This window comes from Myotis davidii, unplaced genomic scaffold (genome assembly GCF_000327345.1).
Source record: "Myotis davidii unplaced genomic scaffold, ASM32734v1 scaffold18, whole genome shotgun sequence".
NCBI classification, from domain to species: Eukaryota; Metazoa; Chordata; class Mammalia; order Chiroptera; family Vespertilionidae; genus Myotis; species Myotis davidii.
The window spans coordinates 1,699,480-1,715,275 of record NW_006292696.1 but is presented as its reverse complement, the minus strand read 5'-3'; the positions used below and the strand labels follow the sequence as shown (position 1 = coordinate 1,715,275).

The 15,796-nt window shown below is 55.8% G+C and overlaps 1 protein-coding gene across 6 annotated transcripts in view; it reads right to left on the bottom strand.

Annotated features, from left to right (window-relative positions):
• NDST1 (N-deacetylase/N-sulfotransferase 1) overlaps positions 1–15,796 on the bottom strand; it is a 52,327-nt gene that overhangs the window by 28,251 nt on the left and 8,280 nt on the right. For 2 of the 6 annotated variants that reach the window (XM_006766255.2, XM_015565614.1), the window contains exon 1: positions 6,240–6,364. The exons of 1 other annotated variant lie outside the window; for it this stretch is intronic. The gene's annotated coding sequence lies outside the window, so the exon portion shown is untranslated. Of the gene's footprint in view, positions 1–6,239; positions 6,365–6,552; positions 6,676–6,734; positions 6,869–15,796 lie in introns of those variants that run through there. 3 more of the 6 variants (XM_006766254.2, XM_015565615.1, XM_006766257.2) reach the window with 3 other exon arrangements.

The window sequence follows — 15,796 nt, the reverse complement described above, 5'->3', positions numbered from 1 at the left end:
CTCCTTCACAGGTCTGACCCCAGTCACTCAAGGCCTCCAATAGCCTGCGTGCCAGAACCCCGGGCTCCAGGGATGGGGAGCTGAAGGGTTTCTAATCCCCCTTGGAGCCACCAAGGCCTCAAAGACAGCTGGGAACTGAGGCCTCAACCACCCCTACTGCCCAGGGCCTGGACCCTGCCTGGACCCTGCTGACATCACCAGCCAAACTCCAGCCTCGCCCAACCAGTCACCAATCTTGGTCAAGCATTTAGGCCTTTCTAATGATGTTCCCATTGCCTGGAATGCCTCCCCTACCCCTGGGACACTTATTCATCCTTCCAGACCCCAGTTCCAATGTCATCACCTCTCTGAAGTCATCCCCACGCACCATGACCCTTCCTGCCCCCAAAGGGTCCCATTCCTCAGGCTTCCCACCCATCCCCACGCCACAGCCAAGGCTGAAAATCAGGACCTCAGGCCAGAACAGGATGCAGATGTGTGCCCTTTGACCTGCACAACATTTTTGAGATTAGTTATCAACATTTTAAAATCAGGGGATTTTCACACAACTTCTAGGCTGCCTTTAAAATGAGCAGGTTCTGGTGACACGGGGCACACGTCCCCACTGGCCACCATCAGCGGAGGCATTTACAGCACCGGCCTCGGGTAGGCTGGCCATGTGTTCCCAGTCAGCACAGTGCCACAGGCCCCTCCTTCCCTCATCTGGCTTCCCGCCCAGCCCCTGAGTGCACCTGAGCGTGTGGTCCATACAGAGCAGACCCAGGGTGTTTCCACGGACAGCTCTGCACTCTGCAGCCTGCCGGTCCCAGGTCTGGACCAGGACTTCCTGATCTCTATGCGGGCAGGCCCTGCCTGGCAGCTGGCACACAGAGGGCCTCCGCAAATACCAACTTCCTTTCTCTCCCTTCCCCAAATGCCTGGGTGCCCTGTAGGGCAGGAATAAGTCTGATTTATCCTGGAAGCTCCCAAGACTTTCCCAGGCATAGGTCCTTCTCGGGTGCTCAGGATATGAATAAACGAGCTGCTGTTATTACCCCCAATTCACAAATAAGGAGACTGAGGCTTCAAGGTGAAGTGATTTGCCACAGTCACGTAGGAAACTGCTAAACCTTGACTCAAAATCTTGTCATTCCTCCAAAAAACTCAGAGGTTTCTATAATAATTAAAAAAAACAAAACCATTATAATTGTCACCATTGTTATTTTTACTGCTTCCATGTATTGAGCACTTACCATGAGCTGGGCCCTGTGCTAAGCCCTTTTACAACTAATACTGATGTTATTCACATTTACAATTGAGAAAAATGAGGCTCAGAGAGATTAAGTCACTTGCCCAAAATTGCACAGCTAGTCAGTGGCAGAGCTGGAATTTGAATCCAGACCCCATGAGAGGGTGTCCAGGGTCTGCAGGGAATCCTTGGCTGGGATGGGAGGACAGCATGAGGGGACAGAGGCCTCTAGCCCTCAGCCAGGCTCCCACTGCGCTCTCCCAGCCTTAGGTCCAGCTTTCCCTGCCAAGGTGCTGGGGATAATGAATGAGATGCTCTGGTCGTCATGGAGATACCATGGCAACGCCGCACTTTCGTAAATACCACGGTAACTGTGGCCATTGCTTGGGAGTTGAAAGTCACTCCTGCCCCACTCCCTATTCTGAAATGCTCTGGGTCCCCATAATCCTCTCTAGGGCCCAGAGAGAAAGGAGGCAGAGTTATATGGGCCTTCCCAGAGACCAAGTGGTCCAGAGATCAGGACTGGGGAGGGGTCCAGCTCTGCCCTGATGGACAGGTGGGCTCAGCAAGTGCAACCAATGACTGAGCTTCTTGTGCCTGTCATGGTGACGTGCACCTACACATAACTTGCATATACTTGGTGCCTACTATGTGCAGTGGGCCTCCTGTGAAGGTCTGTATGCCTCATGCTGTTTTATCCCAACAACCTGGGAAGCAGCAGTGGCTGCTGGCATGGCAGTTAAGGGCTCAGCCTGGAGCCAACCCGCCAGAGCTTGAACTGGCCTCCATTATTTACTAACCTTGTGACGTTTGAGCAAATCACTCAACCTCTTTGAGCCTGTTTCCCCAAATGTAAAATGGGGTTTACATTACTTATTTATACTCAGCCAAGACTAAGAGAGACGACAGCTCAGTGCCGTGCACACAGTGATGTAGGATAAGAAACATTATCCATTTAGCAGACTTGGAAACTGAGGTTCAGGAAAGAACTGGCCCAAGGCCACGTATCAAATTAATAGTGGATCCAGAAAGCGAGGAGGGGAGGCCAGGTCTGGGAGTACGCTGGGAGTCAGGGAGGAGCAGATGGCCGCTCCCTGTTCCCTCCTGTGTACCTACCGAGCACCACTAGGGGCACGCATGGCCCTGGGCACTGAAGGTGCAGGCCTCTGGGCTGAGGCTTCATGTCTCTCCTGTGATGCTGCTACAGAAAGAATGAAGGCCCTCACAGCCCCGCATGCTCACCCAGCCCAGATGCGATTTCTTGCCTGGGTTATGCCTGTATCTCCCACACTCACATGCACACGAAAGCACAGGAAAACTCGTATGATGCTTATATGGTCACATGGTGCCATCACAGGCATCTGGGCCACAGGGAAGAGAATAGGGTGGGGAGTTGAGAGGAGGTGCAGGAGGACACCTATAAAGAGCTCAAAAGTATGTGAATGGCTCAGTGGTTGAGCTTTGACCTATGAACCAGGAGGTCACAGTTCAGTTCCAGTCATGGCACATGCCTGGGTTGTGGGCTCCATCCCCAGTGTGGGGCATATAGGAGGCAGCTGATCAATGATGCTCTCTCATCATTGATGTTTCTGTTTCTGTCTCTTTCTCTCTCTCTCTCCCTTCTTCTCTGAATTAAATAAAAGTATATATTTTTTAAAATATGTGAATGGGCACTGGGTTTGGGGGTGGAGGGATGGTTGCAGTCCAGGTTCTGATAGTCTCACAAGCGATCCCAGGAACCTCCCCACAGCTGGCCCAGCCCCTCCCAGCCTGTCACACCCCCAGCACAGTCACCTCACCACCCTCTACCCAGACACACCCCACAGCCACCAAACTCCACCAGCCACCCTGCCCCAACCTACCCCACCCACCATGTACAGCACAGCCGAGAAAATACTCGACATTTGCTTCCCAGCTGTGCAGGAGTTTCTCCAGCTCAATCACACCCCTGGGAGGCCCATATCCAGCAAATCCCTCCTCTGCTGGAATTCAATGCACACCCCATTCCCCACAGCCCTGCAGCGCTGCCTGGCTCCGGGCCAAGCTGCTGCCCATCAGCCACCCTGGAGTCCAGGGCCACCACCAAGGGACTGCTGCAGTCCAGCTCAGTCTCAAGGCCAACGAGTGTGCAGACCACCCTGCAGTGAGCACACAGGGACAATGAGGCCCAGAGAGAGAAAAGGACCCCTGGGGATGCACTTGCTAGGCCTGACCCACCCTCACCGACCTTGGTTCATTTTCTTTCCAAGAAAACCCTGCCCAGCCCCCTCTCGGGCCAGCCTTAGCGGGAGGTGGGACTCTGCCAGCTGTGACTTTCAAGTCCTCGACCCCCTGCTCTGCATCCCACCGTGCAATGCCAGATTTACTGCCAGATGTCAGCTGCTCTTACAGCTAGAACACTGGTCCGCAACTTCACAGAAAGCAATCCTCCAAGGCAGAAGTGATGTCCTACCCATGGTCGGCACACCCATGAGCTATGTGCCCTTGCCTGCTACCTTCCCCTTTTGAATTTGCTATGAAGTATCTGAGCTGAAAGCATTAATAATACGAATTTCCATTTATCAGACAGGATATGCCTGAGTGCTATTATTTAACCCTTACGACAGCACCATCAGCTACTTTCCACTCATCTCACAGATGAGGAAACTGAGACCCAGAGGGGGCCCCTGAGTTACCCCAGCACACAGAGCTCATGAGTGGGTGATGGGGAATCTCAGCACAGAGCCACCCAGCCCATCATCCTTCAAAACCCCGGGCCTTCTGTGTTCACCCAGGACACCCCACTCTCTGCGCCCTTTGAATGGAGCTTTTTCTGTTTTTGTTTTCATCCATTTTATGTGTATTTTAACTTAAAAGCAGACTCTAATGAGCCTTCTTGGAAGCAGACCCACAAATCATCCATCAATGTACAAGCAAACAAAGCATAAACCCTGATTCACTCGCAGGCTCTCAACCTGGTTGTTGTGGGTTCCCCGGCAGGAACTGCCCAACAAGAAACCTCAGGAACTTAGACCTGCTTGTGGAGAATTTGTCTTTCTTCCAACAGGGCCTGAGTTGAGAGTTTACCTTTGTACCAGCTCTGAGGAAAGGGCTTACAGAGCAAACATGCGGAGCGGGGAACAAGCAAATCTGGACCAGCTGCCCTCCTGTCCCAAGGTCAGGCTCCAGTCCCCCTGAAGCTCCCAGCGCAGACCCAGATGGGCAGGCCCACCCCAGGGCATGATCCTCATGAGCCCATCAGCTTCCCAGAATTGGGGTCCCTCCTCCCAACCCCCAAATCCATGTGCAATACCATCAAATCCATTCCTATTTTTCTTAGGCTCAGATCACAGGCACTCAAAAAGACTGGAGTGATATTTCTTTGCAAATACCATAACCTCCCTGGCTGACAGCAGCTGGCAGTGACTGAGCTCCTGGTAACTGACCAGCCCCACACCCGGGCTGTGCTGAGAGCTTTCCCTGAGTTATCACACCCAATTCTCACATCCTGAGAGGTGGTATCACTGACATGTGCACTTCACAGATAAGAAAACTTAGGCTCAGAGAGGGTAAGCCACTGACTGAAGGTCACACAGCTAGGCAGAGGTGGAGCCAGAAGCCCAAGCCAGCCCACGTCAAGCCCCTGCTTTTAACTTCTATATGCTAGCCACCATTCCACACCATTCTTGAGCCAGCTCTTCAGCCCAAAGCATATCCAGGGAGAGGCTTTCTGCGGGCGGCTAGCCCCAGCTGCCTACATGTAGGCTAACCCAGGAGAATCTGCAACGGGAAAGCCGTTACTGGCAGAAGAGCCAGCACAGGTCCCCAGAGAGGCAGGACCTCAGCTAGGGGGTCCTTACCTTCTCCTACATCAGGGGCTTCTGTTGTCCCAGGCAGGAGCCCCACATGAGGAAGGGGGGCTGCCTCCATGCCCCAGGAAGAGGCCTCCTGCTAAGGACGAGGAAAGAGAGGCAGGAGTGAAGCTCAGAAGCAGGAGATCTCAGCTAACCACCAACAGGAAGGGCAATGGTGACCGAAACCTCACGGGCCTGCTGCATGCGAGGTACTGTAGCAAACACGGCCCGCCATGCCCTCATTTATCGTCATGGATTCCCAGTGAAGCAGAAACAAGTTATCATGCCCTGAGCTTCTCCCCTGGCTGCCACCCCTGCAGAAGAGCAGGGAAATGCCAGCTCCTGCCCTCCCACATGCCACCGCACATCGCCAGATGCCCCATGAGAAATTCCAAGGAGCAGGCATATCTGGGGACCTCCATCTCGTGGATGCAGAAGCCAAAATCCATGTGGGCCTGAAGTGCACATCAGCATCCCAGCGCCTTTGTGCCTCCGGACTTGGCCCGTCCTTCTCTGTGCTTCTGTTTCTTCAACTGGACAATGAGAGGAGTGAACCAGATCGGAAACTGATGACCTCCTGGGGACAGAAGCCTTCGAGAATATACTGAGAGCTGTTACTGGACTGTCACCCACATTCTACACAAGTTCAGGGTGGCTAAACCCTCTAGGGGCCCTGCAGGCTTTGATGAGCTGTGGCTCTCATGGTCTAGACAGGACTGAAGCCACAAACGTGACACATGAGCACCCTGGAACTCACCATTCCAGCTCCCCATGGCCCTGCCGCCTGCGGTAAATCTTTAACTCTCGGACCTGTCGGCTCCAGGTGGATTTAAGGGCTTGTCGAGCTGTCAGAAGTCTCAAGAGAAACTGATCCCTTCCTTCCTTCCCACACCTCCTCCTCCTCCATCAGGAAGCTGCCGGCCAGTCCTGCAGCGACCCAGGGGCTGGGACACTGAAGGAACCTGCCTCTGGTCCTGAAGGCAGATAGGACCCAGCGCCAGGCTCCGCGGCCAGCCAGCCCCTACCTCTGCACCCTGGGCCCCTCTTGCATGGACATGAACATGCACACGCCGCTCACAAACATCCAGACAGACCTGGGAGGGCTGGCGAGCAGGGAGGGCACTAGGGGCCATGGTCAGAGGGCACAGGGAGCCCAGGGAGAGAATGACAAGACCCACCAGAGCTCCAGGCAGCAGCCACTTTACTGCACGGCGTCCTCTCAATGGCTCCACACTCCTCACTTAACAGGGCCGGCCGCACCTAATCCCAGAGCCAGGACAAATGGCATTACAGTTGGCCAGTCCCCTCCCCGGGAGGGAGGGGTGGCCCCAGGGCACCCTGAGCCACCAACCATGTTCCCGGAAGCCTTCAGCACCCCACCCCCACCATGTCTCTAGTCAGAGGCTACCAGCACCTACCAATTGGGCCTCAGCCCAGTTCAGTCCCCAGCCCAGGGATCTCCCCAACGTAGGGACCCCTGCCTGTAGGTACTTTCCACAGAAGAAGAGGAAGCATGTCCCTGGCCCTTATGCTTCTGGTCCCACTCAGGAAAGGTGACAGCCACGAGCGGAGGAGCCCTCGCTGGCAGCAAGCGTAACTGCTTGCAGTTCTGCCTGACCTCCTACATGATCTTAAGCAAGGCCCTCCCCTGCTCCAGGCCTCAGTTTCCCCACCTGTCCTGAGAAGAGGCAGAAGAAAGGCTGATATTCTCAGGCGGGGTCAGCTGGTGGTCAAAGCAGCTGTGGCTTTGGCTTCTGGCCCTTCCCCTGGCCCCGCCCTGCAGAGGAGGAAGCCGGTGATGGCCAGAGTGTCAGGTGCCGGAGCCGAGAAGGGCCTTACGGAGCCCAGGAAGAAGCGACCTGGCCACAGGCAGCTGGAAAGGGGCCAGGCCCCTTCTCGGCAGTGACCGTGTGAGAGCGTCCACACGCAGGGTTTCTGCCTTTTTAGCGACACCCAAAGCAACCTGCTAATGACAGGATTGGAGGGTGGCGTGCCTGCATGCATGGGGCTTGGGGATGGAGACGGGGCAGACTGTCCAAGGCCCCTCCTGTCACCCCAGGAGGGGGGCCTACGATGCGGCCAGCCCCAGGTAAATCCTAGGCACCCCTGCAGGGATGAGCAGTCTCGGCCACCTCTTAACAAGTCACCTGAGGCCTGGTGGTTGGTGATGGGCAGACTGGCCCCGGGGGATACACCCCGACCAGGCTGCCTGCCAGACAGAACTGAAAGGCTCCAGGCCCTGTGGCCAGAGGAGAGGCAGCCAGGTTCTCTGGGGCACCAAGGAGGGAGAGAAAGCTTTGAGGCACTTGAGCTGCAGAAGCCCCTAATCTTCTGGAGGCCTGACCGGCATAACACGGGGCCTGCTGAGACCCAAGGCCCACATGAAAGGGGCCTCGTCCCTCCAGACTTGCTGGGGCTTGTCGCCATGACAAGAGCCCCTGCCAACACACCTCGGTGGCAAGGGGCTCAATATGCTCACACAGAGGCGCAGCTGGCAGGGAAGGGAGCAGGGGAGGGAGCAGGGGAGGGAGCAGTGGGGGACAGGCGGGCCTCACTTCCTCTGGAGCATAGGCAGCGAGAAAGCAGAGACACAGCAAACCGTGCCGGGTGACCTATATATCACAGGCTCCTTTTCAGGGGACCCAGGGGGTCTCAGTGAGACTCTTGAAGGTGCCTCACAGGTGTCCCCACACTCCCAAGGCTCAGGAGACCAGAGTTCTAGTCCCAGACCTCCAGGTGAGGCCAGTGAGGCAGCAGGCGCACGTTCAGGAGGCCCCCCCTCAGGGGCTGGTATGCCCCTGGGAGCGCCACCTCCCAGCCACCTGAGTCAACACTCCTCCAGGTTGGCTCCAGGGGCCTCGCTTGCCTCACCTAGTCCCAGCCTGGCCTTGACCTCAGTGGCCTCAGTGCCTCAGGGACCTCAGTGCCTCAGGGACCTCAGTGGCCTCAGGGACCTCAGTGCCTCAGGGACCTCAGTGGCCTCAGGGACCTCAGTGCCTCAGGGACCTCAGTGGCCTCAGGGACCTCAGTGCCTCAGGGACCTCAGTGGCCTCAGGGACCTCAGTGCCTCAGGGACCTCAGTGGCCTCAGGGACCTCAGTGCCTCAGGGACCTCAGTGGCCTCAGGGACCTCAGTGCCTCAGGGACCTCAGTGGCCTCAGGGACCTCAGTGCCTCAGGGACCTCAGGCAAGCCTCGGCTCCTTGCTGGGCCTTCTTTGCTCACCTGTAAAGTGGAATAATGCCAGATGGCTCCAAGGGCCCTCCTAACTCCAAGCTGGGAGATTCTGCAGGGATCATAACTGACCGCCACAGCTCACCCCAGAAACGGACACAATGACCCCCACTCCCCATAAATCCCTAAGTCACCACGCTCCAGGTGGACAACATTATATATGTCAGCTGTGTAACTAGATGCGGGCCCTTTGCTAACTGCGTGGCTCCACTTTTGCAGGGCCTCATTTTACAAATGTGGAAACTGAGGCTCATGGCAGATAAGCAAGCTCAAGCTCCCAGCTGCGAAGTGCTTAGCTGAGATTCAAACTGGTGTCTGGCTTTCATCCCGGCATTCCGTAACATCAACCACAGATTACCCAAAACCCACAGGGTCTGGAGGATGCCATCGGATCTTTGTACCTCCCACATGGAGGGCGCAATGCTGAGGCTAATGTGAAAGGCAGGCTGGTGGAGGCCGGGAGCAGGCGGGGACGGGAAGCCCGCGTGGGCGCTGGGCATTTGCAGGCTGACCAGCCTGCAGCCAAGCCAGCTGTCCACTGCTGTGGCTACAATGTCCTCGTCACCACCTGCACACCACAGCCACTGCTGTGCCATTTTTAAATCATTACATAGATGCCAAGCTTTTTCAGACATTGCTTTGGCGTCACATGACAACCTTATAGGAACTGAGCAGGGATTTCTCTTTCTCACGTGAGGAAATTGGTGTTCCCAGCAGAGGAGTGACTTCCCAAAGAGCACACACCGAGGCAGTGCTTGAGAGTGAATTCTGCATCTCCCACCTCCCTGTCCAGGGCTTTGTCTCCCCTCCATGCCCTTGACTTTTCAGTGTGACCAGCACTGATGGCCCGATAACTAAGTGACCACTGTTGCACTCACTCCGTGCAGGTTTTCATTTCTGCTACTGTTTTCATTTCACAAGTGGAGATGCTGAGACAGAGAAATGTGGAGCCTCTGGCTCCAGGTCACCAAGCTAGGAAGGGGATTCGAGGGGCGGAGCTGGAATTTGAGGGGCGGAGCTGGGATTCCAGTGGAGGGTGGTCTGGCTGCGGGCCTGAGCTCAGCATCTCGGTGCGGCACTGCTCTGTCTGGGACTAGAGGGACCAGGAGACCAGACACACTCAAATAGTGTGCGTGCCTGGCAGGTTATGGCAAGATTATGATAATAGAAGGACAAACAAAGCTCTTGGAGAGCCCACTAGATGGAGGTTGATATGAACATCTGGGCAGGAGGCCAGGAGTCTGAGCAAGGGACATGGGAACAGAGGGAGGTGACAGCTAGGAAGGAGGCGGCCTTGTGAGACCTTGGTCAAGTGCCTTGCTCTCTCTTAATTTACCCAGCTGGTGAGAAAAGTCCCTGGAATATCTCCAGAGCCTCCTCCAACCCTAGAAACCCTTGGACCCTGGGAAAACAAGCAATGCTTGGTGACAGCCTGGCGGTGAGCCCTGGGGGACTCTGAATGTCCTTGGCCATCCTGGCACGGCTCAACTGCTGGGAAACAGGCTTGCAAAACACAGGGCCAGCCAGCATGCCTGGGCACCACTGAAGTGTGGGTCCTGAGGGGGCCACATTCCACCGCTGTCAACCTTCCCACAGCCCCACAGCAGCAAGCGCCACCCGGCCTGGCTCACAAGTGCCCAGTGGAATGGCACTCCAGGCCCGCCCTGCCCCTGCTGGCCCTGTCCAGAGGCCTACATGCAACTCAGTCCCCTCACTGTCACCCGTCCTTCAATGCCCCTCACTCACTTCATAAGGTCAGCCCCTGGGATAGAGAGGCAAGGGGTCCTGTAGGAGGCCTTAGGGAAAATGACCACCCCATCCCAAGGGACCTGGCCTAGGCAGAGGCTGCCCAGCCAAGTCAACGAAGACTCTTGGGTGGGGAGGGTCAGGAGAGTCCATCAGTGCCCGCCCTCAGCCGAGTCTCCACACTAACAGTTGCCCCCTCAACCCACATGTGAAACATGCTCCTACTCAATAACCTTCCATGGCTCCCACCACCCACCAGGCAAAACCCTTCAATCTGACTGGCTACACAGGCCACTGTTACCAACAGCCGGTTAACTGGGTGTTGTGTGTGACAGGGCCTTTGCTAAGCGCTTTGTGCACATTGTCTCATTTAACCCTCACGGTGACCCTGAGACGCAGGTACTGAGGTTGGCCCATTTTTATAGATGGGAACATTGAGGTTCAGAGAGGTCACGTCTTTGGCAGAGAAAGGATTCAATCCCGTGTCTGGACTCTGGTTCTTGACCATGGTGCTGTGCGGCCTCCTCAAGTGCCCCTGCCACCCTCAGGACCCTGGGGCCAGCTCAATGCTTCTATGTACAGGAGGGGAAACCAAGGCACAGAGAAAAAGCTCTCTGTGTTAGCGGCAGAGTCAGGACAAGGCCTCTCCCTCCAGGGCTCCCTGTCCTCCACCCCAGGAGGAACTCCCACCCAGAGGCATGCCCGGCAGGAAGGCCTGGACCAACCCCACAGCAATGAGTCCTTAGGATCTGCCTCTTCCCTCTGTCCAGAGGAAGGGAAAAGCAGGAGAAGCTTTGCAAAGAGAGATCAGATCCTTGGGACACAGGAGGGTCCCACTGGGAACCCTCACGGCCCCTGAGGAAATCACCCTTCAATAACAAGACCGGGCAGGCCCAGGACCAATCTCCCCAACCCCAGGGGGAGCGCCAACCTCACACCTCTGACCTGAAATCTCCATTGTTCTCCCCAAACCTGCCTGTCCTGCAGCCTCCCTGTCTCAGTAAATGACAACACGATCCTCAAGGCAGAAACCTTGCCATGGACACCCTCCTCCTCTCACACCCCACATCTAATCCATTGGCTCATCCTGCAAAATCAAGCCAGAAGTGGACTCCCCAACCGTCCCCACACTGAGGTCCTCCCTCATGGGAGTGACTGCAGCAGCCTCCTGGCCAGAGTCCCGCTTCAACCTGGTCTCCTCTCCACGCGGTAGCTCACACGATCCCTCTCACACGTGTGTTGAAACAAGTCATACCTCGACCAGCCCCTCAGCCGCTTCCCCTTTACTCCGACCCAACAGCTAAGTCCTCTGGATGGGCCGGGAGGCCCTGCACACTCCCTTGGCCCATCTCCCACCGGGATGGCTCTTATTCTTCCTGCCCTGGCCACGCCAGCCTCCTTGCTGTTCCTCAACACACCCTGCACCCTTCTGCCTCGAAGTCTTTGCGATGCTCTTCCCTCTGCCTAGAGTGCTCTTCCCCAGATACCCCATGGCTCCCGTCTCCCTCCTAGAGTTTACTGTCCCCTTACCAGAGCTTCCCATGGCCTGACACAGCAGAGCCACTCCCTGAAGTCACACTTTTTACCTCCCTTCCAGCCTTAGCTTTCTTGCAGGCACCTCTCACTACCTGATCAGTAGTTAGTGCCGGGCTAGTATTTGTTGGCTGTTGATTCTATCTCACCACTACACTATCAGCCCCAAGCCTCGGTCCGTTTTGTTCAATGCTGCATCCCAATGCCTAGAAAAGTGCCTGGAACAAAGCGGATGTTGAATGAGGGACTACTGCTTTCCTCATTTAAACACACCTTTCGGTTTCTGCAGGCCCCTGGAAGACCAGGGTCACCTGGGAGCCAATACGATACTTCACCAATGCCAGCTGCAACCCAGAGCTTGGCACATGAACAGTGCGGGTCAAATCTAACAACTCGCTGCTTGGACCAGAACAGGACAATTACATTGGTCCCTGATGCCTCTGCCCACTTTTGGCCACTAAAGGAGAACTTTCAAATCTGACAGCTGGACCCACGGGGCGGCTCCAGGCACCAGCAGGGGCATGGGCCAGGCTGCTGCTGCCCTCCCTCCCAACCCCCAGAGCTGCCGGGGTCCAGCATCTACAACGGCTGCCCCATCCTCCCAGCAAGAGGAGGCGGAGGAGGGAAGCCCAGGGCCACGCCTGCCCCTTTCCTGTTGTCAGCAGGACCATCAGAAGGAAGCTTTGTTCTCAGAATAAAGACTGTGAAGCCCCGTGCCAGGCGGAAACGGGCACGGGCCCATAGCGACAGTTTAAGGAAAAATAAAAAAAGGGATGGAGAATGTCGGAGGGGTAATTTGCACACCCAACCGGTTTCTGCCTCTAGGGTGGCTGTGACATGGTGGCTTCACCTTTCCAGGCCCAGCCTACAGGTCATCATAATCAGACGACTGTCCTCACTGAGTGATGAGGCACCGATCCTGCAGGGGGAGGTGGGGACAGAGGAGCACGGCCTTGCCTGGGCGTTGGAAGACCTGGAGTCCAAGCCGGACTTGCCGCGCACTCATATGTCATTGGAGGGTCCCTCCCTCTGTGTACCTCAGTTTACCCATCTGTAAATGGCTTGTCCGGTCTGCATTTGAAGCCTCAGTCTACCTGCCACAGGACCCACACAGTGGGGTGCCCTTTGAGTCTGAATCTTCCAGAGCAGGGAGGCTGTACCCCAGACTGAAGGAATCAAAGATGAGACAGAAATCTGCACACATTTTTTCAAGCTTCCCAGGTCTTCTTGTATCGAGAGCAATTGTGACCTCTCCGCTAAGACCTCTTCCAGGAGGAGACATCTTAGCTGGCCTCAAGGGATGCTTAGGACTTCAATTAAGAGTGAAATAAAGCTCAGATGGACAGACAGCTGGATAAAGGGCTGCCGGTGAAAGCAGGAACTCTAGAAGGAGAATGAAATAGAGAAAGGCCCGAAGGGAAGGAGCGGGGGGTGGGGGAAGAAGCCAGTCCAGTAAACTGAAATGACCCCACCTCCCATCCCCGGTCCGCTCAGGACGCAAAGGGCTGGCATCATGCCCTCTGAAGGCTGCGATCCCAGCCTCCCTTCTCCCCGCAACCCCTCCGAGCCCCGGGGAGCACAGGGCGGGGACAGGTGCAGGCTCAGTGCTCCTCTCCTGGGTTATGCTGCAGGGGACACTTTCCGTGACTCTTTATCCGCAGCTAAGAAGCTGTCTGGGTCAGTAGCTAAGCAGCCACAGCTTATGTGGGAGAGGATTCGAGGGTCACAGGGCAGGTGGATCCAGAGCCTCTATTAAATGGACCTTCACAGCTGGTGGGAAGCACCATTGCCACACCTTCATTCATAAAGGCAGCACTAATTATGCTCCTGCTGTGTACCTCACCCTGAGCCTGAGCACAGTGTTATGGGGGACACAGGACCCTCCATAACCCTCAAGGAGCCCACAGAGCAGACAGAAGAGGTATCACTACCACACGGAGAGAAAGCAGCCCATGCCCTCAGGACAGGGTTGCCAACTCAGATGCCTAGAGGGCCAGAAAGGTCGTGGAAGTGTGTGAAGCGGCTGGTGGGGCTGGGCAAAGTGGAGTGTGTGTGCCTCCTCTCCAGGAGTGGCCACTGGGGAATGGCGGCTCGGAGTTATATGATCTTCCCATTTCTGAAGTAAAGCCAGAAGTTAGGATTTTGATGTAAAATTTCCTATTGTCAACTAGTTCAATTTTTGGCAGGGGCCAAGCAAAATCTGCCTGGGGGGCGGATGTGGCCTGCCCGTTTGTGACCTCTGTTTTCTTTCTTTCTTTCTTTTTTAATATTCTAACCACTGGGCAAACCGGCTAGGGCTTAATTAACCTAATTTTAATCTTTTTTTTAATAAAGTGGTTATATATATATATTTTATTGATTTTGTACAGAGAGGAAGGGAGAAGGATAGATAGTTAGAAACATCGATCAGCTGCCTCTTGCGCATCCCCTACTGGGGATGTGCCCGCAACCAAGGTACATGCCCTTGACCGGAATCGAACCTGGGACCTTTCAGTCTGCAGGCCGATGCTCTATCCACTGAGCCAATCCGGCCAGGGCGTGACCTCTGTTTTCTTAAAAGAGACAGAGAGCACGCCGTGGAGGATGACTTCCCGTGCTGGCCTGGAAAGTGGGGCAGGCACTGCTGGGGAGGAAGTCGTGGGGAGGGGGTGGGTATACCTGCAGGAACCATAGAGACCATGGGTCCAGGCCCCCGCACCTACTGCCTGTCTTTCCCCTACAAAGGAGTCCCTGTCTCCATTCCCAAAGCAGGCACAAAGGCATCAGCTCTGTCTGTCCCCAGGTGGTAGGAGGAGGGGCCACCTGCCCAGAAAACCTCCAGACTAAATCAATTGGTGGCAAAATAGCACAGGTTCGATTTCATCCCTGGAGCTTGAAGAACAGGTTGGCTAAAGCAACAGCTCCATTGGGGGGAAGGGAGAGGAAGAGACAGCAGGGACAGAGCGAAATTGAGAAGGGAGTCCTGCCTGGCCAGGCGGCTGGTTTCATAACCCTCCTTCAGGACAAAGCCATGGGTTCAAGGCACGGAGTGGGGAGCTGGACCAGGGAGTCCCAGAATGCAGAGGGAGTCTCTCTCCTCCCCCGTCCACCCAACTCTCCGACCTTGCCCTGCAGTTCCTAGAGAGCCCACCACAGAATGCAGAGCCGGAGATGGAGACTAGGACCCCAGGATAAGGCACTAACAGGACCGCACCGCAAATGAGCAAGTCTGTCACGGCACAACTATGCTTATTATTCCCATTTAGCAGACAGGGAAACTGAAGCACAGACACAACTCACCCGAGGGCATGCAGCTTGCAGGGAACCCGACAGTGGCCTCCGTGACCACACTGCACCATGGTGCTGCACTGCCACCAGGCTGCTTACTACGAGAACCACACAGCCTCTTCAGCAGCGTCCTCAAGCCTGCGGCAGGCACGCGACCCCTGCCCTCCTGTCAGCACTCCGGGGGAGGTCAAGTCCTCTAACAACCTGACAAAACCTACAGGTGCCGCAGAAGAATGCACAGAAATGCCTCCCAACGTTCACGTGGTTTCAGGGGCTCACAGATCTCTGCATCGGTGAGAATGGATGGGTCAAGATCCTAAGACACATAGCATCAAGAGATAGGAGGCAGCTGAGGGGAGGGACTCCCCCCAATCCTCTGGACCCCCCTCATATGTAAACTTGGAGCCCAAACGCACAGCTGCTTAAATCCACAGACGTGAGTACAAACAGTGCTCAGGGCCGACTCATCCCTTCAGGACTGGGAGAACTGAATGAATCATGACACACAATAGCCCTTGCCTCGCACCCACTAGGTGTGACTCAGCTCCCAGCTGCTGGGCAGGCGGTGCACAGCTGGGCCCCAGCATCTGGAGGGGGTGGCATCACCCTGTGAACCATCCAGCCTCCTCCCCTCCATGCAAGTCACCATCTAGTGGGCCCACCGCACTGCGGGCCAGACCTGGCCTTTTCCCGACCCAGCAGCTCTGCATGTCTCCAAGGGGAACCCCTGTACAGCCCCTGCACAGCCTCCATGCCGGGTCCTCAGAGAAGTAAGCCAAGACAACAGCCTCTTACAAGACACCGGAAGAGCCCTGACTGGTTTGGCTCAGTGAATAGAGCGTCAGCCTGCGGACTGAACGGTCCCAGGTTCGATTCCGGTCAAGGGCAAGTACCTTGGTTGCGGACACATGATCAGTAGGGGGCGTGCAGGAGGCAGCTGATTGATGTTTCTAACTG